This window comes from Schistocerca americana, chromosome 2 (genome assembly GCF_021461395.2).
Source record: "Schistocerca americana isolate TAMUIC-IGC-003095 chromosome 2, iqSchAmer2.1, whole genome shotgun sequence".
Classification (NCBI taxonomy): domain Eukaryota; kingdom Metazoa; phylum Arthropoda; class Insecta; order Orthoptera; family Acrididae; genus Schistocerca; species Schistocerca americana.
Window position 1 is genome coordinate 434,392,518 of NC_060120.1, and position 13,135 is coordinate 434,405,652.

General features: G+C 42.2%; 1 protein-coding gene across 1 annotated transcript in view; it reads left to right on the forward strand.

The window, feature by feature from the left end:
• The first annotated feature begins 9,444 nt into the window (after window positions 1–9,444).
• LOC124595272 (bcl-2-related ovarian killer protein) overlaps window positions 9,445–13,135 on the forward strand; it is a 366,462-nt gene continuing 362,771 nt past the window's right edge. Inside the window, exon 1 of the mRNA XM_047133947.1 lies at window positions 9,445–9,471. The gene's annotated coding sequence lies outside the window, so the exon portion shown is untranslated. The remainder of the gene's footprint in view (window positions 9,472–13,135) is intronic.

Consider the following 13,135-nt stretch of genomic DNA (forward strand, 5'->3'; position numbering starts at 1 on the left):
AAAGTGAATGCTCTTACATTGCTGGTCAAAGTCTCCGTAGCCTACAAAAATTGTCTCTGGGATGCATCTGTGGGCAGCAGAAAGGTGGTGAAGGATTTGACTGGAAAAAGCTGTCGAAACATTCCGCTAACTTTGGAAACCTATCAGTTATTACCAAACTATCCATAAAATTGCAACACCTTGAAGGAGAGCAAATAATGAAATTTTACTTATGGACCATACGCATTGTAGTAGGAAAAATGCACGTTAAATTTGCAGGTTATTTGGCGTGTACAGCGTGCGAAATGCAGGGCTCAGAGGTGCCACGTCTGGTAGTGACGACGGCTCAAATCCGGCTGGGCGTGGTTGAGAGGTGTGATGGGTACGTCATTCCATGCTGCTTCGACGCTGTGCCAGGGTTCATCAGTCGTGTTGTTGTTGTTGTTGTTGTTGTTGTTGTTGTTCTGGTCTTCAGTCCAGAAACTCCTTTGATGCAGCTCTCCATGCTACTCTATCCTGTGCAAGCTTCTTCATCTCCCAGTACCTGCTGCAACCCACATCCTTCTCAATCTGCTTAGTGCATTCAGCTCTTGGTCTCCCCCTAAGATTTTCACCTTCCACGCTACCCTCCAGTACTGAAGTGGTAATCCCTTAATGCCTCAGAACATATCCTACCAACCAATCCCTTCCTCTAGTCAAGTTGTGCCACAAATTTCTCGTCTCCCCAATTCTATTCAATACCTCCTCACTAATTATGTGATCTACCCATCTAATCTTTAGCATTCTTTGTAGCACCACATTTCGAAAGCTTCTATTCTCTTCATGTCCAAACTATTTATCGTCCATGTTTCACTTCCATACAAATACTTTCAGAAACGAATTCCTGACACTTAAATCTATACTTGATGTTAACAAATTTCTCTTCTTCAGAAACGCATTCCTTGCCATTGCCAGTCAACATTTTATATCCTATCTACTTCGACCATGATCATTTTGCTCCCCAGATAGCAAAACTCATTTACTACGTTAAGTGTCTCATTACCTATTCTAATTCCCTCAGTATAACCCGACTTAATTCGACTACATTCCATTATCCTCGTTTTGCTTTTGTTGATGTTCATATTATATCCTCCTTTCAAGACACTGTCCATTCCGTTCAGCTGCTCTTTCAAGTCCTTTGCTGTTTCTGACAGAATTACAATGTCATCGGCGAACCTCAAAGTTTTTATTTCTTCTCCATGGATTTTAATACCTACTCCAATTTTTCTTTTGTTTCCTTTACTGCTTGCTCAATGTACAGATTGAATAAAATCGTGGATATTCTATAACCCTGTCTCACTCCCTTCCCAACCACACTTATAACAGCCATCTTGTTTCTGTACAAATTGTAAATAGCCTTTCGCTCCCTGTATTTTACCCCTGCTACCTTCAGAATTTGAAAGAGATTATTCCAGTCAACATCGTCAAAAGCTTTCTCTAGGTCTATAAATGCTAGAAACGTAGGCTTGCCTTTCTTTAATCTATCTTCTAAGGTAAGTCGTAGGGTCAGTATTGCCCCACGTGTTCCAATATTTCTACGGAATCCAAATCGATCTTCCCCGAGGTCGGCGTCTACCAGTTTTTCCATTAGTCTGTGAAGAATTCGCGTTAGTATTTTGCAGCCGTGACTTATTAAACTGATAGTTCGGAAAATTTCACATATGTCAACACCTGCTTTCTTTGGGATTGGAATTATTATATTCTTCTTGAAGTCTGAGGGTATTTCGCCTGTCTCATACATCTTGCTCACCAGATGATAGAGTTTGGTCAGGACTGGCTCTCCCAAGGCCGTCAGTAGTTCTAATGGAATGTTGTCTACTCCAGTGGCCTTGTTTCAACTTAGGTCTTTCAGTGCTCTGTCAAACTCTTCACGCAGTATCATATCTCCCATTTCATCTACATCCTCTTCCATTTCCGTAATATTGTCCTCAAGTACATTGCCCTTGTATAGACCCTCTATATACTCATTCCACCTCTCTTCTTTCCTTCTTGGCTTAGAACTGGGATTCCATCTGAGCTCTTGATATTCATCCAGTGGCTCTCTTTTCTCCAAAGATCTCTTTAATTTTCGTGTAGGCAGAATCTGTCTTACCCCTTGTGAGGTAAGCCTCTACATCCTTACATTTGTCCTCTAACCATCCCTGCTTAGCCATTTTGCACTACCTGTCGATCTCATTTTTGAGACGTTTGTATTTCTTTTTGCCTGCTTCATTTACTGCATTTTTATATTTTCTTCTTTCATTAATTAAATTCAATATCTTTTCTGTTATTCAAGGATTTCTACTAGCCCTCGTCTTTTTACCTACTTGATCCTCTGCTGCCTTCACTATTTCATCTCTCAAAGCTACCCATCCTTCTTCTACTGTATTTCTTTCCCCCATTCCTGTCAATCGTTCCCTAATGCTCTCCCTGAAACTCTCTACAACCTCTGGTTCTGTTAGTTTATCCAGATCCCATCTCCTTAAATTCCCACCTTTTTGTAGTTTCTTCATTTTTAATCTACAGTTCATAACCAATAGATTGTGGTCAGAGTCCACATCTGCCCCTGGAAATGTCTTACAATTTAAAACCTGGTTCCTAAATCTCTGTCTTGCCATTATATAATCTATCTGATACCTTCTAGTATCTCCAGGCCTCTTCAACGTATACAACCTTTTTTCGTGATTCTTAAACCAAGTGTTAGCTATGATGAAGTTATGCTCTGTACAAAATTCTACCAGGCGGCTTCCTCTTTCATTTCTTACCCCCATTCCATATTCACCTACTACGTTTCCTCCTCTTCCTTTTCCTACTATTGAATTTCAGTCACCCCTGACTATTAAATTTTCGTCTCCCTTCACTATCTGAATAATTTCTTTGATCTCATCATACATTTCATCAATCTCTTAGTCATCTGCAGAGCTTGGTGGCATATAAACTTGTTCTACTGTGGTAGGCGTGGGTTTCGTGTCTATCTTGGCCACAATAATGCGTTCTCTATGCTGATTGTAGTTGCTTACCCGCATTCCTACTTTCCTATTCATTATTAAACCTACTCCTGCATTACCCCTATTTGATTTTGTATTTATAACTCTGTATTCACCTGACCAAAAGTCGTCCTGCCACCGAACTTCACTAATTCCCACTGTATATAACTTTAACCTATCCATTTCCCTTTTTAAATTTTCTAACCAACCTACCCGATTAAGGGATCTTGACATTCCACGTTCCGATCCGTAGAACGCCAGTTTTTCTTCCTCCTGGTAACGACATCCTCTTGAGTAGTCCCCACCCAGAAATCCGAATGGGGGACTATTTTACCTCCGTAATATTTTACCCAAGAAGACGCCATCATCATTTAACCATACAGTGAAGCTGCATGCCCTCGGGAAAAATCACGGCTGTAGTTTCCCCTTGGTTTCAGCCGTTCGCAGTACCAACACAGCAAGGCCGTTTTGGTTCGTGTTACAAAGCCAGATCAGTCAATCACCCAGACTGTTGCCCCTGCAACTACTGAAAAGGCTGCTGCCCCTCTTAAGGAACCATAAGTTTGTCTGGCCTGTCAACAGATACCCCTCCGTTGTGGTTGCACCTATGGTACGGCCTTCCGTATCGCTGAGGCACGCAAGCCTACCCACCAACGGCAAGGTCCATGGTACATTGAGGGGGGGGGGGGAGGGGAGAAGGGGGGGTGCGGAGGGGGGTGGGGGTTGTTATCAGTCGTAGTGGCTGGTAAACAGTGGCTCGCCTGTGTTTCAGCAACCTGTGCTGATATGTTTTAGGTGTTTCAGAGATATGGGAAACATGCTGGCCAGAGGAATAGGCTCTCTATCAGGGTAGGTCAGGACAGAGGGGGCAACGCGCCTTTCTTACGCGACCGTTTTTGCCAAAACTGTACCGTAGCTAATATGACATGAGAGTTAAAAAGTCTAATCATATCAGAAGAATTAATCCCCGTGACTAATGAGATAAGTATCAATAACAGTCATTGCCAGAACTTAATGAACGTAATTTACTTTTTTGTACTTAGTGCATGGTTCACACTGTGCTGAGCTGCAAGCGAGCAGGTGCAGTCAGATAAGGTAGGCAGCGACTCTCTGTCTCTCTCCAATAGAACTTGAAATATGGGGCTGGGAGAGGATCTTTGCGTCAAATATAGAACGAAGTGCAGTACTTAGATTGTTTCTGAGCACTTAAAGTAGTGAACGAAGTATATTTGAACGAGGCTTTTACGACGCAGTTCACATGCGATAAGTCAAATTTTTAGTAATACATTCATATTTTGTATATCCAGATTATCATTCACGTAAGCACCACCATCTTCTTACCTGGGGAATATTGCAAAGCTAGGCCAGGTCGTTTGCTCTGTCCCACTACATAATATTCTACTGAACAGCATTAAATCAGTGTCTGACCAATGTTGTGTCGATTTCAAGAGCAGCTATTGAATATCACAACTTTCAAGGACAAAATTAATACTCGTCACCTTACAGTGGCCACCTACCTATAGAGGATATCGCTTCAGATCATCTTGAGAGCAACTTGTAGGGAAGCAGCATACTCACGCCTTATAAAATTCACATCAGTCTTTCCATTGTGTGCCAGCCTAGTCCGCTGTAACTAGCTCTGATGTCATAAATGTTGCGCAATACTTTAAAAATCAAGTAATTAACCTGAAACGTTTCTAGTATGTCAGGAGTAATACTAAATCAATATGTGTTGAATATCATTTTAATAATTTAACCATTCTCGAAATTTGGCCATTTTTCTGTAAAAATCATTGGCGCAACAGAGAAGAGCTAGAAACTTAAAAATTTATATTTAGATTCCTTTTGCACAATAATTTAGTAGAAACAGTATTCTGGATCTCACAAATTAAAATTTTACTTGAAATTCATGGTTTTCTGGTTTTTGTCTTAGAAATTAAGGAAGCAAAATAGATTAAGTAGGCGAATAAATAAAGCTACGATGTTTAAATTATGTAGAAGGGAGATCCGCTATAATCATAAAAATGTGAGAAGTTTCAATTGAATAACTATAAAACCATAGCGATAGCGTATCTCCAAAGGGCAAGTTCAGAGCTCGTTTACTGCGTGTAGTGTAATTGAATTAATTCTCTCGCCCAAAATATTTGACTTAGCCACGTCAGACTTTCATTATGATTACTTACCTGTGTGCTGATTGCACATTTAAATTGAGAGCTTTATCGGCCATCAGCAAAGGAAGCAATGATTTATTCGATAACTTAAAGTGCTGCATTACTAGCCCAGCGGCTAGTCGGGAGACCAGATTTCATCAGGCGTTCCCTTAGCCGTCCGCACCGCGGCTTTATATGTAAGAACGCTGCGCGAGAAAGGAAGGCCCCAGTTCTCACCAAATGCTGATTAGCGCGCCACCTGTGCCGGGAGTCGCGTTGCGTCCGTATCGTTGATATAAACAGCCTCGGATGCAGTAACAAGTTACTCGGGATACGCGTAACCATGAAATCGTTTTCGAGTGAAGTGTTAATTTTGGGATGACGTTAATGATCTATCTTCAGTTTGCGTATGTCGTATTTTCACGTGCCGCCGCAGGACAGACATTCTACCATTATTAGCGTGGCGTTTGATGAACATTATCATCAAATTATGGCGAGCATTCACTTAAACATTTAATTTGAACAGTTATAGTTACATCAGCGCATTAGACTCTGAACTGAACTGCTCTGGTAGTTGGATTGTGTGGATTCTTTTTGGTTTGTGACTTTCAGAATATAGTGAACATTTTAGAGAGAATGGTTTTCTGATTATGAATCCCAGACAATCTCCTAATTCCTCAGAGCTATAAGCTGTAGCTATAAATGTATTTCTCAGATGAAGTGGGCACTAGGAATTCTAATTACAGGCTTCATGTTTTGCTAATCACTTTCTGGTTGCCAATATTGTAGTTAGAGAGCCAGTGTTGAGAACAGCAAACAACAGCATTAAATAAATAATAGGAACATTAACAATTATCCCACCCGCCACCCCACAAACTAGTACAATTAAGCAGCCATCTGAATATCCATCATATTACACATGGATTTCGCACCATGTAAAGGCGCAAAAAATAGACTTTCATTTCTGGAATGACAAGATGTTACAATCTTTCTTTAAGTGATATTTTTGGAAGGTGACTGTCAACAGCCATGCAGTAACGTATAAAATGTATGTTTGACCGTTGTTGTTGTTGTTGTGGTCTTCAGTCCTGAGACTGGTTTGATGCAGCTCTCCATGCTACTCTATCCTGCGCAAGGTTCTTCATCTCCCAATAGGTACTGCAGCCTATATCCCTCTGAATCTGCTTAGTGTATTTATCTCTCGGTCTACCTCTATGATTTTTACCCTCCACACTGCACTCCAATACTAAATTGGTGATCCCTTGATTCCTCAGAACATGTCCTACCAACCGATCCCTTCTTCTAGTCAAGTTGTGCCACAAACTCCTCCCCAATTCTATTCAATACCTCCTCATTAGTTATGTGCTCTACCCATCTAACCTTCAGCATTCCTCTGTAGCACCACATTTCGGAAGCTTCTATTCCCTTCTTGTCTAAACTATTTATCGCCCATGTTTCACTTCCATACATGGCTACACTCCATACAAATACTTTCAGAAACGACTTCCTGACACTTAAATCTATGCTCGATCTTAACAAATCTCTCATCTTCAGAAACGCTTTCCTTGCCATTGCCAGTCTACATTTTATATCCCCTCTACTTCGACCATCATCAGTTATTTTGCTCCCCAAATAGCAAAACTCATTTACTACTTTAAGTGTCTCATTTCCTAATCTAACTCCCTCAGCATCACCCGACTTAATTAGACTACATTCCATTACCCTCGTTTTCCTTTTGTTGATGTTCATCTTATATCCTCCTTTCAAGACACTGTCCATTCCGCTCAACTGCTCTTCCAAGTCCGTTTCTGTCTCTGACAGAATTACAATGTCATCGGCGAACCTCAAAGTTTTTATTTCTTCTCCATGGATTTTAATACCTACTCCGAACTTTTCTTTTGTTTCCTTTACTGCTTGCTCAATATACAGATTGAATAGCATCGGGCAGAGGCTACAACCCTGTCTCACTCCCTTCCCAACCACTACTTTCCTTTCATGCCCCTCGACTCTTATAACTGCCATCTGCTTTCTGTACAAATTGTAAATAGCCTTTCGCACCCTGTATTTTACCCCTGCCACCTTTAGAATTTCAAAGAGAGTATTCAAGTCAACATTGTCAAAAGCTTTCTCTATGTCTAAAAATGCTAGAAACGTAGGTTTGCCTTTCCTTAATCTATCTTCTAAGGTAAGTCGTAGGGTCAGTATTGCCCCACGTGTTCCAATATTGCTACGGAATCCAAATCAATCTTCCCCGAGGACAGCTTCTACCAGTTTTTCCATTCGTCTGTGAAGAATTTGCGTTAGTATTTTACAGCCATGACTTACGAAACTGATAGTTCGGTAATTTTCAAATATGTCTACACCTGCTTTCCTTGGGAATGGAATTATTATATTCTTCTTGAAATCTGAGGGTACTGCACCTGTCTCATACACCTTCCTCAGGACTGGCTCTCCCAAGGCTGTCATTAGTTCTAATGGAATGTTGTCTACTCCAGGGGCCTTGTTTCGACTTAGGTCTTTCAGTAGTCTGTCAAACTCTTCACGCAGTATCATATCTCCCATTTCATCTTCATCTACATCCTCTTCCATTTCCATAATATTGTCCTCAAGTACATTGCCCTTGTATAGACCCTCTATATACTCATTCCACCTGTCTTCTTTCCCTTCTTTGCTTAGAACTGGGTTTCCATCTGAGCTCTTGATATTCATCTAGTGGCTCTCTTTTCTCCAAAGATCTTTTTAATTTTCCTGTAGGCAGTATCTATGCTACCCCTAGTGAGATAAGCCTCTACATCCTTACATTTGTCCTCTTACCATGCCTGCTTAGCCATTTTGCACTTCTTGTCGATCTCATTTTTGAGACGTTTGTATTCCTTTTTGCCTGCTTCATTTACTGCATTTTTGTATTTTCTCCTTTCGTCAATTAAATTCAATATTTCTTCTGTCACCCAAGGATTTCTACTAGCCCTCGTCTTTTTACCAACTTGATCCTCTGCTGCCTTCACTACTTCATCCCTCAGAGCTACCCATTCTTCTTCTACTGTATTTATCCCCCGGCACCGGGCAAGCGAGTTTCAAGTGCTATGTCTCCCTTGTATGGGAAAGTACATAATGGATGAACGAGTATTTGACCGTATGCGGCTTTTATTTTAAATCCAAATATTGACTGGATTCAGTCATGGACAATATTCACGGATAAGGGCTAAAACTGATTAAGCCACAACATTATATTTGTCATTACTTAAATATTGTGTAGAGCATGTCATAAATATGAGTATACTGCTCTGTGTGCACTTGTTATTAGCATATCTTCTTCTAGAAATCCTGTGTCGTATACTGATATTTGTGACATTATTTAAGTAAAGACAAATGAAATGTTGTGGCTTAAACGGTTAAATCCTTATCGGTGAAGAAGGTCCAAGACTGAATCCGGTCGGTATTTGGGTTTAAAATAAAAGTGGCTGACGTTCAGATATGCATTTTATACATTACTGTAAGGAGCAGTATGAAGCATTATGAAATCTACGGACAATCCGTAATTAATAACTATTTTGCGTTGCTGTCACGATGTTAAAGTTATGTCCTGGAAAAGAAAAAACAAAACATAGAACACGTGACAGGTTAGAGATAAAAAATAATAATTGTAAAAATAAAATTAAAACATCATGCGTGAAGCTCATGTCTGAATCTACAACTGTCATGAAGAACATTGTGAAATTTTCGTGTGCTACATTTGATTGTGTAATGTCTCTAAGCTGTTTGCGTTTGAACACCTCGAGCTTCCCCAAAAAATGCATTAAGGTCAAAAATTGGGCAAAGCATCGTCCACTAGAAATAAAGGAGCAGACGACATGCTGGTGATGATGCAGACTACGTGTTAAACAAATGCAATATTCTGAAGATTCAAACGCCCGAAACTGATTATGGCAATCAAATAAAAATTTTGAAGAATTTGTGGCCGGTTGAGGCCTCTCTTTACATTCATTGATTTAACAGGAGCTATGGAGTTGTATATGATGCAGCGCGGATAAAATGAGATTTTAGGACTGTTGCTTGAGGCTGCGTGCGTGTCGGTGTGTGCAGGAGCGGCGGCTGATGCCCCACCGCCGCCGTGGACGACGCGAGCGCGGACCAGGGCACTGCGGCGGCGGCTGCCGTGCCGCCTGCAGCAGCAGCAGCAGGGGCGGCCGTGGCGGCGCCGGCGGCAGCGGCCAGCGCTCTGGCGCCGAAAGCGAGCGCGCCAGCGGCCAGGACAGTGGCGCCAGCAGCGCTGCAGACGCGCCGCGAGCTGCGCCGGCGTGCCTCCGCCTTCGAAGGCCGCCTCACTGTTGCAGCTGGTGAGTCAAGCTCCTTCTACTCTCACAGACTACCAGCGGCGCAGCCCAAATTGGCAGTTAACAGTTTATTGACATTATCTTAATCTCAAGAAACCGCAGATAATTGCGAAATGGACAATAGGGCTGTACTAAATTTACCGAAAGTTCGAAACAGCCTACTATTGTGTACACAGCCTATGTGTTATTCCGAATTACGATGTGAAGTTCCTTCGGACATGAATCCGTGTTCGACGGGACAGGCACTGTGGCGATACAGCCGTCATGACATACATGGAGTGTATTCGCAGTTGTGAATACCCTCTTGCATTGTAATTCGGAATAGCACTACTACTGCAATATCGTATTTGTCTGACGACACCAGGCAAATGGATGTAAGAGGACAGGTCGCAGACACATGGTGGACGACATATGGACGTTTGGGTCTTGGTGTGAGTCGTGCTCTTGTAGCCAAACAGTACAGCTCACTAACGTTAAATCACAGTAAGACTCAGTTTTTACAGTTTCTAACACAGAATTCGACAGAACCTGACGTTTTAATCTCGCAGAATGGGCGTATGATTAGTGAAACTGAACAGTTCAAATTCCTAGGTGTTCAGATAGATAGTAAGCTGTCGTGGAAAGCCTACGTTCAGGATCTTGCTCAAAGACTTAATACTGCCATTTTCACTATTCGAACGGTATCGAAAGTGAGTGATACTTCGACACGTAAATTAGTCTACTTTGCTTATTTTCATTCACTTATGTCGTATGGTATTATGTTTTGGGGTAACTCATCCCATTTTAGATGGATATTTTTGGCTCAGAAACGGGCGGTTCGGGCAATAAGTGGTGTGAGTTCACGAACCTCTTGTCGACCTCTGTTCATGAGTCTGGGTATTTTGACATTGGCCTCTCAATATGTATATTCCTTATTGTCGTTTCTTGTTACCAATATTAATTTATTTCCAACAATAAGCAGCTTTCACTCGGTTAATACTCGGCAGAAATCAAACCTGCATTTGGATCGGACTTCCTTAACTCTTGTGCAAAAAGGTGTGCTGCATCCATTTTCAATAAGCTGCCACTCGGATCCAAAAATCTTAGCAGTAATCCACGCGCTTTCAAATCGAAACTGAAGAGTTTCCTCATGGGTCACTCCTTCTATTCTGTCGAGGAGTTCCTGATTCTCATTGTATTGCTGATAGCGTTTGCTTAAAGTTATGGACTGATTTTCTTTCAGGTTCATGAACATTTATTTTATCTGTTATTACTTTTATGTTGTAAGTTCATGTACTGACACGTTCCATGACCTTGGAGATTTGCTCCTCAATTTGGTCCTGCGGAACTTGGCATGTAAATAAATAAATAAAACCAGTGCCTGTCTTCTACATCGCGCCTCATTTGTCTCACATTTCGACGTTTTTCGTCGACTACAGTTACACACATACCAGTCTTCCAGATACGCGGCCGGCCGGAGTGGCCGTGCGGTTCTTGGCGCTGCAGTCTGGAACCGCGAGACCGCTGCGGTCGCAGGTTCGAATCCTGCCTCGGGCATGGATGTGTGTGGTGTCCTTAGGTTAGTTAGGTTTAAGTAGTTCTATGTTCTAGGGGACTGATGACCTCAGAAGGTAAGTCCCATAGTGCTCAGAGCCATTTGAACCATTTGAACCAGATACGCGTCCACCAAGGACTAAGATTTTTATAGCCTACTATTGCGCCGTGTTCCCCACAATGTGATGGAGACCAAACATCCCTCCATCAAGTGGCCCTTCCACCTTACGGATGTCCGGCCAACCACATAGTCAACAGGAATTTTGCCACGAAACAGCGACTGCACAACATTGGTTTGTCGGATTCCCCTCTTTGTCTCCTTTGCCAGCAACTGAACAGTGATGATCACCGTCTGACAAGCGCCTCTTCGCAACATGTCTGGCGCTTCGTGCAGCATATCATTGCCTGCTATCTCCGTGTGCCAACAGACAGGATCGAAAGGCGAATGTTTCTGTACCTGGACGACAAACATTTTCCTGTCGCCAAATATCATGCCATTACGTGGGTCAATAGGGGTGGGGATCTAAATCCCGCCCCGACATCTGGAGGTATTTGCGAACAGCCCATGAAGCGCTCGAAAACACGCCATATTACCGAACATTATTTGCAAACTCTCTTCGAGGAGTCTTTGTTAAATCTCCACTAAGTTCGGCGGTGCCTGCAGCTGAGGGCACATGTCCCCAACCACGGCGGTGTCTGAGTTTAAGCTGCCTATGATCGATTCTACCTCCGACTTCCGCGGTTGGGAGAACGCGTCATAGATGCGCGGATTTTATTTCTTTCTTTTCTTTTTCTTTTCTCTTTTCTCTTTCCCTTTCCCTAGTACATAATTTTCTTTGTATGTCGATGACTTATGTTCCCCATAATTTCATAATAATAGTGAAGATTACAAAAAAATGAAAATAAATAAACAACAACAAAGCATTCCACTTCTATTGATTCCTGTGTCTCCCACTTTCCAGTGCTCCATAGGCTCGGTGGTGGTGAGGGGGACATTGCGGTCAGACCTCGGATTCCGACCCCTACCCTCTCTGCCCCCTGAGTCCGCATCAGTCCACTACTAACAAAAAAGAAAAAAAAAATTGATAAGGCGACCGCTCGCGATAAGCGGGAAATTCGGGTTCGATTATCAGCCTCGCACAAATTTTCATTGTCGTTATTCCATTACACAGGGTGGTCCATTCATCATGACTGGGCGAAATATCTCATGAAATAAGCGTCAAACGAAAAAACTACAAAGAACTAAACTTGCCTAGCTTGAAGGGGGAAACCAGGTGGCGCTACGGTTGGCCGGCTAGATGGCTCAGCCATAGGTCAAACGGATATCAACTGCGTTTTTTTTAAATAGGAACCCCCATTTTTATTACATATTCGTGTTCTACATAAAGAAATATGAATGTTTTAATTGAACCACTTTTTTCGCTTTGTGATAAACGGCGCTGTAATAGTCACAAACATATGGCTCACAATTGTAGACGAACACTTGGTAACAGGTAGATTTTCAAATCAAAATACGGAACATAGGTACGTTTGAACATTTTATTTCGGTTGTTCCAATGTGATACATGTACCTTTGTGAATTTATCATTTCTGAGAACGCATGCTGTTACTGCATGATTACCTGTAAATACCACTTTAATGCAATAAATGCTCAAAATGATGTCCGTCAACCTCAATGCATTTGGCAATACGTGTAACGACATTCCTCTCAACAGCGAGTATTTCGCCTTCCGTAATGTTCGCACATGCAGTGACATTGCGCTAACGCATGTTGTCAGGTGGTGTCGGTGGGTCACGATATCAAATATCCTTCAACTTTCTCCACAGAAAGAAATTCGGGGACGTCAGAAGCAGTGAACGTGCGTGCCATAGTATGGTGCTTCGACGACCAATCCACCTGTCATGAAATATTGTATTCAATACCGCTTCAACCGCACTCGAGCTACGTGCTGGACACCCATCGTGTTGGAAGTACATCGCCATTCTGTCATGCAGTGAAACAACTTGTAGTAACATCGGTAGAACATTACGTAGGAAATCAGCATACATCGCACCATTTAGATTGCCATCGATAAAATGGGGGGCCAATTATCCTGCCCCCATAATGCCGCACCGTAAATTAACCCGCCAAGGT